Here is a 13,865-nt window from a genome sequence, read left to right on the forward strand (position 1 = left end):
CTACCCTATGACCCAGCAATTGCACTACTAGGTATTTATCCAAGAGATACAGGTATGCTGTTTCCAAGGGACAAATGCACCCCCATGTTTATAGCAGCACTATCCACAATAGCCAAAGTATGGAAAGAGCCCAAATGTCTATCTATGGATGGATGGATAAAGAAAATATGGTATATATATAGAATGGAGTATTACTCAGCAGTCAAAAAGAATGACATCTTGCCATTTGCAACTACGTGGATGGAACTGGAGGGTATTATGCTAAGTGAAATTAGTCAGTCAGAGAAAGACAAAAATCATATGACTTCACTCATATTAGGACTTTAAGAGACAAAACAGATGAACATAAGGGAACGGAAACAAAAATAATATAAAAACAGGGAGGGAGACAAAACAAAAGAGACTCATAAATATGAAGAACAAACTGAGGGTTGCTGGAGGGGTTGTGGGAGGGGGGGATGGGCTAAATGGGTAAGGGGAATTAAGGAATCTACTGAAATCATTGCTTCACTATATACTAACTAATTTGGATTTAAATTTTAAAAAATAAAAAGTAAAGTTAAATCAAATTAAAAAAAAAAAGTTCCACCTACCCTCAGTTTTAGAGTCAGAATTATGTAAAGGATGAGCAAAGGGAAACAGATGCATTTTCTTGACCTGCAAGGAAAGAAATTGGATTTTAAATATTATTTGTTGAGTTACATAAAATGAATGAATTATGTATCTAAGTATTATTTTCTATAATTTCCAATTACGTGTTTTATCCAAAAAGTGATATTACTTCTCTCAAGTTCTCTAAAATTATCTTGCCTCAAGTGTCATACTATTATCTTCTGTGGAACATATTTGAAATATGGCTTTGAGGGTAAATAGTATACTTGCTTTTTTATGACTACTTTACAGTCACTTGTAAATTGAAATGTACTTGCAAACATGAACTTTAAAGAATCAATATATCCATGAAAATGTTAAGGGAGTTCTGGACTTTCTTTCTCACTTTTGGAATTAGAAAGTCATTTAAAGTATTCATGTATGTTTTTTACAAATTGTGTGAAATTGAAGTTAACTAGAAATAGTGATGATTAAACCTTCTCAATTACGTACAAATTCTCTCTGTTACTGTTAAGACTATCTAAGAAAGAAAAGCTTAAATGCCTTTAATTCCTGAGGTTCTAAACAAATGTCCACATGACAGGAAAATAGTCTATATACCTTTATAGTTGTGGGTTTTTTTAATTTCTTGATCACGTGTTCACTAACAGCAAAAATTGAATGATAGAGTTCTGTGCAGAATAATAACCCAGGACTAACTGACTCACCTCTGACTCTTCTGCCATTGATTAACATTTCAGGACAATCAATATCTATCAGATACCACTCACTCTCAAAATTAATCAAGACAAAATTCTGAGAGTTATGAAGTTCAAGTGTCCTGTGATGTTTTTTGGTACTTATTTTATAGGCACCCTTGCAATTTGTTTTCAGTAGGCTTATCTGACTGTGTGAAGCCTGAAGTCCACTGGAATAGTAAATGTAGACATCTTCAATACTTATTTCCAGAGCTATCTAATGAAGTGTCTTTGCTTCTTATAAACATATTTCAAATTATTCACATCTAAAATTGCAATGTGCGTTTCTAACAACCATATCACTATTACTTGAGCATCAATTAAAACAATTTTTGTTATAAATATTCATATTTTAAATATGCATATACAAGTAAGTTCTTTCTAAATGTCCATTCCTCTGTTGGACCTGCTTGCCATTTATGCTACTTAGTATCACTTTACAAGACTGATTCAAAAGCACATGATACCTCTTCCCCATGCAAACACAAAGCTGCTTTTCCAATGGCTAATATTCAGCAGACACCTGAGTTGGAGAACTGGGTATTGAATCTAGGTCTTCCACTCACTAATTCTATGACTTTAAATGAGATGCTGATGAATCAGTTTCTCTTACTTAAAAATGAAGGACTCTAAGCTATATTACAAAGCTGTAGTCACCAAGCCTATATGGTACTGGCACAAAAAGAGACACATAGATCTATGGAACAGAATAGAAAACCCAGAAATGGACCCACAACTGTATGGTCAACTCATCTTCAACAAAGTAGGAAAAAATATTCAGTGGCAAAAACAATCTCTTCAAAAATGGTCTTGGGAAAACAGTACAGTAACATGCAAAATAATGAATCACTTCCTGGATAACTTCCTTACCCCCATACACAAAAATAAATTCGAAATGGATGAAATATCTAAATGTGAGGAAACCATATAAATCCTAGAAGAGAACACAGGCAGCAACCTCTTTGGCCTTGGCCAGAGCAATGTTTTACTAGACATGTCTCCAGAGTCAAGGGAAACAAACGCAAAAATGAACTATTGGGACTTTATCAAGACAAAAAGCTTCTACACAGCAAAGGAAACAGTCAAAAAAACTATAAGGCAGCCTATGGAATGTGAGAAGATATTTTCAAATGACATATCTGATAAAGAATTAGTATCCAAAATCTATAAAGAACTTATCAAACTCAGCACCCAAAAAAACAAATAATCCAGTTAAGAAATGGGCAGAAGACATAGGCACATATTTTTCCAAAGAAGACATTAGATGGGTAACAAACACATAAAAAGATGTTCAACATCACTCATCATCAGGGAAATGCAAATCAAAACCACCATGAGATACCACCTCACACCTGTCACAATGGCTAAAATTAACAACACAAGAAATAACAGGTGTTGGTGAGGATGCAGAGAAAGGGGAACCCTCTTGCACTGGTGGTGGGAATGCAAACTTGTACAGCCACTCTGGAGAACAGTACGGTGGTTCCTTCCAAAACTAAAAATAGAACTACCCTATGATCCAGCAGTTGCACAATGAGATATTTACCCAAAGGATACAAAGATACAGATTTGAAGGGGTACATGCATCCTGATGTTTACAGCAGCATTATCAACAATAGCCAACTATAGAAAGAACCCAAGTGTCCATCTATTGATGAATGAATAAAGAAGATATGGTCTGTATATGCAATGGAATATTATTTGGCCATCAAAAAGAATGAAATCTTGTCATTTGCAGCAATGTGGATGGAACTAGAGTATATTATGCTAAGCAAAATCAGTCAGTCAGAGAAAGACAGATACCACATTATTTCACTCATACGTGGAATTTAGGAAATAAATCATATGAACATACAGGAAGGGGAACAAAAGGAGAGAGGGAAGCAAACCATAAGAGACTCTTATCAAGAGAGAACTGAGGGTTGATGGAGGAAGGAGGTTGGAGGAGGGGCTAAATGGATGATGGGCATTACGGAGGGCACTTGCTATGATGAGCACTGGGTGTTACATGTAAGTGATGAATCACTAAATTCTACTCCTGAAACCAATATTGCATTATATGTTAACTAACTAGAATTTAAATAAAAATTTGGAAGAAAAACAATGAAGCCAAGGTGACAATACACATTAAAGTACTATTGAGGTGGCACTCCCAATTATTATGAAGAGGATTTTTTCATTCTTATTCTATTAAGTACTACACAGATGCAATGTAATATTATATTTTAAGTACTACAAAAATGTAATATATTGTTAAAATTATTAATTTTTGGTGTGGGAAGGATTGAACATATATTCTTTGCAACGGTATTTACCAAAACTTGTATCAGAGATTTGAAACACTGATCATATATTGAAATGAAAAGTCCATTTGTCTACATTTCTCCTAGTGAGTAAATTCTCTGAGGGCAGCTACAATTGTTACCATAATCACTATTTTACTCTAGCATCTGGCATGATGCATCATATATAGTAGGTATTAATTACACCCACATCATATACATAACTGACTTGTCAGATGACTCTACATGCTTGAATGAAAGAGGCCTCTCCTTTATGCAGATACAGAGGTGGACGATAAGACTAGGGGTGAGGGTGTAGGTGAAAAATTAGGACCAACTGGTAGAATCCAGGGGAAATTAGTAAACCTAAGTTTTAAAAAATGTGTTAAAAAACAGAAATATCTAGGCTGGTAATAGAGATTTCTCTATAATGAGACATGCTTAATAAAAGCTGATGGCCACCTGCCATGGCTATAGTAGAAGGACTCACTGGACTGGCTGGGATGGAGTACAAGGTAACACCTATGATCCATTCCAAGAGTCAAATGTATTTCCAACCACAATTAAAAAGAAAAGAAAAACTCTTTAGATATTAGGTAATAAGATGTTTGAAAAATTTGCTGGTCAATTTAGTTAATATAATTAATTTTGTCATCATATATACCAATCCCAAGAAATTTTCTGTATCTGACAATTTTGCATGACTTACCATGGCATGAAGCAATGAAATAAATTAAACTGCTAGGAAAGCATTAAGTACTACCTCCCTTTTACAAGCAGCAGTTTTGTTTGCTACTTCCTTAGTGACTTGGAGCTTCCCAACGTGCATTTGCCTCCCTATCAGCTGTCAGGTGACTAAATATTTTGCTGAAGAATTGACAGGGACCAAGGACTTCATGAACATGACCTCTCTTGATTTTAAAATCTTTCAAAAGATGCCCTTTGCCATCATGAGTGTCCTGGAGATAAAAGTGGGAGCTAGCTGACAACAAGCTGAGGAACTGTCATTAGTTCTAAATGTTGAGTAATGGAGCATAACATCTTTCAGCAAGAACAGCCAGGAGAAATGGCCCTTAAAATATCTACAGTATCAAATATTATAAAGGAATAATTACCATGTGATAGATACATAAAGTGGGTGCACAGAGGTTATTTGTCATTACTGCAGTCTGCTCAAAATTCAGAGGGAATGACATTCCTTATTTAGGAATAGACTTTTACACACGTCAGGGTTAACTCATAATAGTCAAACTGCAATGAAATGTAGTCCTACTGAAATGCTTCAGTTAAAAAACAGAGTCAATGCAGCACCTGGCTGGCTCAGTTGGTTAAATGTCCTACTCTTGGTTTCAGCTCAGATCATGATCTTATGGTTCATGGGATTGAGCCCCACATTGGGCTCTGTGCTGACAGCATGGAGCCTGCTTGGGATTCTCTCTTCCTCTCTCTCTGCCCCTCCCCTGCTTGCACTGTCTCTCTCAAAATAAATAAATAAACATTAAAAACAAGACAAAACAAAAGAAAACAAAAACCCACAGAGTCATTAAGAAAGATAGGTGAGAGGAACTTTACAGATCAAAACCCTTTTTGGGGCGCCTGGGTGCCTCAGTTGGTTCAGTGGTCGACTTCAGCTCAGGTCATGATCTCGCAGTCTGTGGGTTTGAGCCCCATATCTGGCTCCGTGCTGATGGCTCAGAGCCTGGAGTCTGCTTTGGATTCTGTGCCTCCCACTCTCTCTGTCCCTCCCCCACTCACACTCTGTCTCTCTGTCTCTGTCTCTGTCTCAAAATTAAATAAACATTAAAAAAAGTTTTTAAAACCAAAAAAAACCCCTTTTTATCTCATATTTCAGGTAATAAACCTGAAGCTCCAATTGATTAGGTGGCCGGGGTAAGTTCATGGAGTAGGTTCCTAACAGGTCTATTTGTCCTTAGTCTCAGCCCAGTATGCCTTTAACTATTACAAAGCAATTCACTAAAAGGTTGATTAAACAGTCTAAATTAAGTTAATGACATATTTCACTGTAACAGGGAAAACTGGCCTTGCTCATTTGACTTCTTTCCCACTATCTCTCCAACTCCTTCAATCCACAGGGAAATATTTGTACTACATTGAAAATAGAGGACAAGTGCCAGCCACATACCAGAAATTTTGTAGAATCTTGCAAGATGTAGTACAGGTGAGAGAATATGGGAAGGCTGAGCAACAGTTAAGACATCATGGGTAAGGTCAGAGTCCAATAGATAACCAGCAGAACCTAATGCCACAAAGTGCAGAAGCTGGGTTCTGGGACAAGAGCAGATGAGAAGCAAGCATCAATCTCTCCAGTTCTTTTGAGAGTAGCATTCCAGTGCTGGTACACAGAATGCCAAGTGACATACTTACTCCCAGTTTGCCCCCATTGTGGGATGCAGGACTCTCTGAGAGTATGGAGCTGTGTATATGTAGTTGGAGTGGGAGGTCAGCCACTGTCATCCTTGGTCTTATAGAAGAACACTATTCCAGCTAATTGGTTTCTAACAACCAACATGGATAGGACAGCTTCAGTATGATGTCACAATGCTTTCTCCAACCAAGTCTCATACTTTACTAATTACACACACACACACACACACACACACACACACACACACACACACACACAAATGGACATTTTATCTGTCATCATAATACTATAATCTAAATGTTTTCATTCTCTTTTCTTCAGAGACCCAAATTTTTGAATAGACACTGAAAATAATCTGATAGAAACTGTGCCATAAACATGAAGATATTGTATCATTCAAAGTAAGAAACTTTTACTCTGTGTAGCTGAAAACGTTTTTGTAATAATTAAAAATAATAATTACCAAAATATATTAAAAGCCTGTATTAAAAAAGAAGAATGTGAGTGGCCCCAGTCAGAGAAGGCATTGAGGTCTGCCATATTTTATGGCCAATGAAAGCTAGAAACCAGCCTTCTACTTCAAGAGGTGAGTCCTCAGACATATGCAAATTCTCACTCCATGAGAACTTATCTTTTATTGGGTCAGAAACTTATAGTATGTTATTTATAAACTCAAACTTCTGACATGATAAAACAAAATTAAATACAAAGGTATTTTAATAAAAGAAAGAGAAGTGTAGCCTATAACCTATAAAGATTCTCCATTTTTGAGTCATTCAATACAAAGGCCAGTGTATTGCCCCTCTTAATACCATCAGGTGTCTGGTCATGTTAGTTAACTACACTTACTTGATTCCTTTCTCACAATCAAACTTCTCATCATAATAGTGTAGCTTTGCTTGTAGTGAGAAAAGCAGCCACTCACATCCATGCAAGTGTTTAGTTTGACATTTCATCATAAAGCAATAATTTGGTCCTCTGATTTTATGAGCTGATGTGGAAGAGCTGGTGTGGTGATCATCAATAATGAACAAATGAGAGTCAGTATTAATGCATGACAAAGAAGATTTAAAGTCAAAATAATTAAACTGGATAAAAAGATTTCTTATGGGTAAATATATTACTTACAATGTAAAGCAAAAAGACATTCTTAGGAAATGATTCTAACACACATCATTCAATCGTTTGTAAAAAATTTAAGTCAAAAGATAATATAGATACATTCACAGTATATGTGAATGATGTAATCAATAATGTATATTTTACATGGAACATTATAAAAATATACATGGGGCTCCTGGGTGGCTCAACTGGTTAAGCATCTGACTCGATTTCAGCTCTGATCATGACCTTGTCGTCATGAGATCAAGGCCCTGTGTTGGGCTTCACTGGGTGTGGAGCCTGCTTAAGATTTTCTCTCTCTCTCCTTCTGCCCCTTTCTGCTAAGGCTCTCTCTCTTTCTCTCTCCCTCAAAAAGAAAAGTATAAATATTATTTTATAATACCCATGAAACTTTCATACAAAATAGTAAGTTATAAAGAAAAATCTAAATCATGAAATTTTAGTGCCAATATTCCCTGTCGACATTTTTTTAAAACTGAGGAATAATAACAAATGAACAAAAAATTCCCCAAGATATCTACTGGAAATTTGTAAAAATGTCAAATAACTCACATCAAATAAGAAATATAATCTACAATAGTCACTACTTAATTCAATACTAAGTTATTATATTTTCATCATATCAGTATGTCAGATAAAAAAAATCTAACTATATGGATTGAGGCCAAACAAATGGGGGAGTCGATTAAATTTAAATTCATTCTTCCTACGAAATAAAATAAAAATAAACCTTTTTAATAAACAGGATATTTTCCTAAAAAAATGAAGAATGTATAACTCAATCTAGTCAATATTATATATACTGGAGGAAAATAAGAGGCTTTCTTTTTTTTTAATTTTTATTTTATTTATTTATTTTTTAATTTTTTTATTATTTTATTTTATTTTTATTTTTTAAGAGGCTTTCATACACTTGATATTATTTCTCTGAAAAAGAAATTATAAGAAGGAAGGGAGGTATATTTGACAGCGTCTCAGATTTGATAAGACACTGTTTATAACTTGTCAAAATCTTGTTCATAACTAGAATGCTTTTCTCAATTAACCACAAAAAAGATAAGTTTATAACCATTTATAAAAGAAGTACCTTTAATCAGGGTATGTGTATATATAATCCCTTAACTTTTACTTTTTGTTTTTCTTTAATGTTTATTTTTGAGAGAGAGAGATACAAAGTGCAAGTGGGATAGGGGCAGAGAAAGAGTGAGGCCCAGAATGCGAAGAAGTTTCCAGGCTCTGAGCTGTGAGCACAGAGCCTGATGCTGGGCTCTAACTTACAAACTGTGAGATCATCACCTGAGCTGAAGTTGGCCACTTAACTGACTGAGCCACCCAGGCACCCCATAAATCTGTCAGGTTTTGACTTCACTGTAAAATATGTTGCTCAACCTATGTGCCAGAGCTAAGCAAATTAAAATCAGGTCATAAAATAGGAAAGGTAAAGGTGTCTAATATAAATACATTTCAAGAAACTAAATATTTTTGCCCAAAGAAGAAAAAAAAAACTATTATTTTAAAAGAAAACATATAGTTCAAAGTATAGTCCACCCCCGCAACTTTTTTGTACGACTTAAAAGATCATATTTTGGCCTGCACCTTTGAAATTTCATTTGATCATATATTTTCTAACAGGAATATTTTGTATCAAGGATCAATGATTATTTTATACTTAAACTTTTGTTGAAAAAAGCATTGTACTTCTCAACCCTTGAAACTGTTGTCCATAGAATAAAAGGCATTTGTAGCATACAGATCATCCAGAAGATAATCTTCTGACTTACAAATATATAAGTGTTAGTGGTTGTGATGTCATGTATGGGACATATTTGGGCATCACATATGAGGTGTCTTCCAAATTACTGGACTTGTAGTGATGTGTGGAGCTTTTGATCTTTTTTTCTCAGGGTTAAAGTGAATAATAACGCAGTGAACTTTGTGAATTAACCTGATTCTTTCTGCTCCTGACTAAAAGGCTCTCCTCCTGGCCCCATCATTGACAAAACTGAAAAAAAGCCACAGAACACATTTTTCTTGGTGTTTTTGAAACTCCCTAATTTTTTTAGAGAAAAAAAAATTAAAGCAAAACAAGGCAAAAATTAAACAAAGCAGAACACATTTGACCCTTGAGAAAACAAATATATGACCTGATAACTATGAAGTGTTAACTAGAAAATAGTCAACTGAACTTAAAAGGAATGAGCCAAGTCTGTATGTATCAATAAGGATATAGTTTAAAAATATGATGCTAAATAAAAGGGGCAAGTGGCAAAAGTATTGTCATTTATGTTATCATTTAAAATATAAGGCACAAAACAATATCTCATTTTAATGGATACCTTTACTATAAAAATGTGCAGAATAATATTAGAAGTACATGCACCAAGTTCATCATACTCAGACAAAGTGGGGTCAAGATAAAGACAGAAACCTAGAAAACATTTTATAATATTTTATAAATATTATATTAAAATATTATATTATATAATTATATTATAAAATATTATAACATATTATAATATTTTATAATATATATTATAATATATAATATAATATGCAACATTTTATAATATTCTAAATTAAAAATGGAATAAATACATCACAAGGTATTTATATCTATATATCTGTTCACATATATACTATATAGAATTATATACAGTAAATTATATTGTGGTAGGATCTCCTAAGGGAAAAAAAACCCCAAAACCTCAAGGCAACCTGGCTATACACATACGTGACAACATCCCTCATGACCTTGTAACATGAGACCACTTAATCAGACTGCATGTTTGTGTGTTACCATATATAGGAGACAAATAAGTAAAAAATATATTAACAACTATGCACATGGTGCTTGGGGCTCAGTTCTTCGGGTACAAACCCAACTGAGTGGTGCCAGCAGGAATAAAGTTGCTTCCTGGAAAGAAAAGCCTTGATGTCACGGCTCTCTGGGCGAGAATCCTGCTACATTACTTGGGGGCTTGCATCCAGGATTCGCAAACAGTGCATTTCCACCTCCTTTGCCACTGGGGATAGGAACCTGGGGGCACCAGGAGAGACGGCCTCTCCTGGCACCAGCAGACCCCTTGATCTGCAGAAGACTAGCCTTACCAGCACACCCCGGTGAGGACTCCGTGTCCGCCAACGGAACCCGTGAGGTCCAGGAACCGGCCCAGGGAGTGCCCATCAGACTGGTAAGGACCCATGTTCCTTTCGGCAGACCTGCCCATAAGAGGCAGAAGGGATCACCTCCCAGAGTTGCACTAGTGGTTCCACAGGGGACGAGGAACGAAGCTGCAACTCTAAGGCGCTGGGCCCTGGGCACCGGGTAGCAGGTTGGAGTCACCCTGTGACTTGTCTCATGTTCATTTCCTGGGTCCATGACTATGATAATTAGAGCCAACTGTCTCTGGTTATTCTACCTCAGAACGGGGACTTTAAGGAATATTCCCAAGCAGCTGCCAAAACTCCCTTTGTTTCAGGGAAATTCCCTGTCTTCTCCAGACAGACATGAACTGCCTAATTCCACTAGTGGAGAACAAAACAAAACAAAAGAAACCTGGAGTCTGCTCCTCTGTCTGAGCTGACAAGATTTAAAACTGGGAATTCTCTTTCTCTGCCTTCCTCTGGCACCTCGTGTCTTCTGCCTTCCCTTCCCCCACTCCTGTGTCTGCACCAGCTTGGGGGGGAGGGCAGCCCACACAACTGACTCCTCAATGCCTCAGACACCATCAGCTCCTCCTCCCACCTTAGATGTCAAGGAGTGAAGACCACTGACTTCTGATTTCCCCACCAACTTTCCAGGTAAAAAGTAACCATGGGAACAAATTGTCTTATGTGGACCCAAATAAAACATATTCAGTATTTAAGCTAATTTAAGTTTGTTGGTTTGTCTAATGTTTATCAACATTAAAAAAATATATTAAAAAAAAAAAAAACAAGCTTTTATTCCACCTAGATTTGCTGGAGGTCAAATAAGCTCATGTTACCTCTGTTCCAATTTGTTAACAAAAGGATAACTTAAAGTGACAGTTAACTTTGTCTCAGTTTTCATGGGTAACTGTTAAGATAACTTTCAAAGTCTTTGGTAACCTAAAATGTTAAAGTTTTGCTTGCATGATAAATTGAGATTGAATTCATTGGATATCTAACGAGATAAGAGGCTAATAAAAGCACTAATTACTAGATGTAGTTTTGTGCTTCTGGCTTGTTGCAAAACAAAAACAAAAACAAAAACAAAACAAAACAAAAAACCCTAAGGATATTTGGATCTGTGCGAAAACATGCTTTGTGCTTAATGGATTCATAACTTTGCCAACAACAAAAAAAATTCTAATGTAACATAGAGTTCACAATTGGTTACTACTTAATTTTCACTGGAGACTAAGCTTTCTAAGAGTTAAAATTCTGCTAAATGTAGTTAAAACTGATAAAAATAAGAAAAACAACTCTGTATGTAGAAAAGTAGGAGATATGAAAGAAAGATATAAAAAATGGAAATATATTTTTGTTGGAGGTAAAAGAAAGTGATTTTGTCCTAAATGAGACTGGTTATTTGGAGAGAAATGGCTTGGGAAAAAATCTAAATGCAAAGAAAAGTTGTACAAGATTCATGAAGGAAAATCTTTAAAAAGAAATTTTATATGTGGTCAAGACGGACTAAGTTTAAAATAAATGGATTTTAAAAGTACACTGGGTTAAGATTAAAATTCCTCCTGCTTTGATCCAAAGACTGAAAAAACGATGGCAATACCCTTGGTGCCAGCCTCCAAATCCTTCACATTTGTGTTGTTCCTGTTCAGCAGATGAATGGATGCCTCTGCCATTTGAGGGAGGGATGATACACGAAGGGCTTTTACTAAGATACTTGGGAGCCATTTTACTAAGCATAGCCCACTGTATGCCAAAAATGGATATCCACATGGTTGAAACATATTTTTGTGGGCATTGTGGAAAAATGCAGGGGAATAGGCCATAACTTTGGCCCTTTAATCTGCTCCCTCAAAGGCCAGTGATCAATATGTAAGCTATCATTGGGCCAAGATAAAATGAGTATCCCACGACAACCAGGAAAGTCTTGCTTGGTCACAGTCCATACCCCCAAGGTCCTGCAGGTGGGAAATGGAGGGGTAAGAAAAAACAGGAAAGACCAGGTCAGCTCTCAGAGGTAGGGTCAAGCCTGGTAAGAATGACTACTCCCAGCACCTCACAAGACGGACAGGGCTTTTGGCTGCCAGTAGCATAACCAGCAAAAATTCTGAGCCAGGTGATGAGGTTTCTCCTGGCCAGCTATAGGAAATTGAGATAAGGGACAACTTTCTTCCTTTTTTCTATAGGTGAATAATTCCCCGAACAAGGCGATTACTCCTTTGGAATGCATTATGATTCATTTTCTTTTGCATCAAGGCTTGGCCCCAGTACAAATTGGAGGAGGGAACCTGGACCTCAGAGGGAAATATCAGTGACAATACTATCCTACAAGTGGACTCGTTTTGCAAATGTGAAGAAAAATGGGGAGAATTCCCCTATGTTCACTGTTTTGGGGCCTTAAGGAAAAAAATCAAGATATATGTAAACAATGTAAGGTGGATACTAACTTAACGGCAACCCTTTCTAAAGTCCAGCAATCAGGAGGGGAAACAATTAAGGGCCCCTTACCTGTACCCAAAACAGACCTTAATCTATATAATCCTTAATCTATATAAAAAAAATACAATTCTGCTCTCTGCTACCCACCTTGTCCAGGCCCTCCCCATAATGTAACTGGCATGTTTCCCTTACAAGAAGCTAGAATGTCAGAAAAAAAAAAAAAAAGAAAGAAAAAAAACCTTTATATTACAAGGTTTAAGACAGATAAAAGGAGATCTAGGTAAATTTTCTGATCATATAAACATATAAAGGCTTTTCAGAATATTACATATGTTTTTTATTTGACCTGGAAAGATGTAATGCTTTTGTCAAATCAGACTCTTACTGACACAGATGTTTTTTTAAAAAATTAAGAAAATCTAAGATTTTGCCCTTAAATTATGCTAAATTAGCCACTATTTTACAAACACAAAATGAGAGCCTGATGGCCTTCCTGGAGAGGTTGAGAGAGGCTCTCATTAAATATATGGCTATCTCCCCTGACACCCCTAAGGCTGACATTATTTTAAAGGGCAAATTTGTCAGTCAATCAGCACTAGATATTCAGAGAAAATGCAAAAATTGGCTGTTGGGCTTAAGGGGACCCTGGAGGAGCTCTTACTGTTGGAGAAGTGAATAAAGTACTGCACCAAAAATGGCGGTTGGGGCTAAATCAAGCTCTGGTCTCTAGCTTAGAGACCCCTCTTCCGGGTTCTTCTTCCTTTGTTTGCTGTGTGTGTGAAAACCCTCACAGATATGGAAGCTGATGACAATAAATGACCCTCCCCACTTGCATTCGGCGCTCAGATCTTTGGAGAAACGGTCTCCTCTGAGCCCGCCAGTGTTTTGGGGTTTTTTTTTCTCTTTTATTTTTTTTCATTTATTTATTTTTTAAATATGAAATTTATTGTCAAATTGGTTTCCATACAACACCCAGTGCTCATCCCAACAGGTGCCCTCCTCAATACCCATCACCCACCCTCCCTTCCCTCCCACCCCCCATCAACCCTCAGTTTGTTCTCAGTTTTTAAGAGTCTCTTATGTTTTGCGAGCCCGCCAGTGTTAAATAAACCTCCAATCCACCAAGATCTCCGAGTGCCG

The 13,865-nt window shown here is 36.4% G+C and overlaps 1 long non-coding RNA gene across 1 annotated transcript; it reads right to left on the reverse strand.

Annotated features, from left to right (window-relative positions):
- Window positions 1–204: 204 nt before the first annotated feature.
- Window positions 205–6,100, reverse strand: LOC147578441 (uncharacterized). The gene is made up of 3 exons (XR_015254274.1): window positions 6,017–6,100; window positions 5,775–5,917; window positions 205–657 (listed from the first exon to the last, which is right to left on the reverse strand). It is a non-coding gene; the product is annotated as an uncharacterized LOC147578441 (long non-coding RNA).
- Between the last annotated feature and the right edge of the window lie 7,765 nt (window positions 6,101–13,865).

The sequence above is a fragment of the Puma concolor genome, chromosome C1 (assembly GCF_028749965.1).
Source record: "Puma concolor isolate L17-30 chromosome C1, mPumCon1.1.hap2, whole genome shotgun sequence".
NCBI classification, from domain to species: Eukaryota; Metazoa; Chordata; class Mammalia; order Carnivora; family Felidae; genus Puma; species Puma concolor.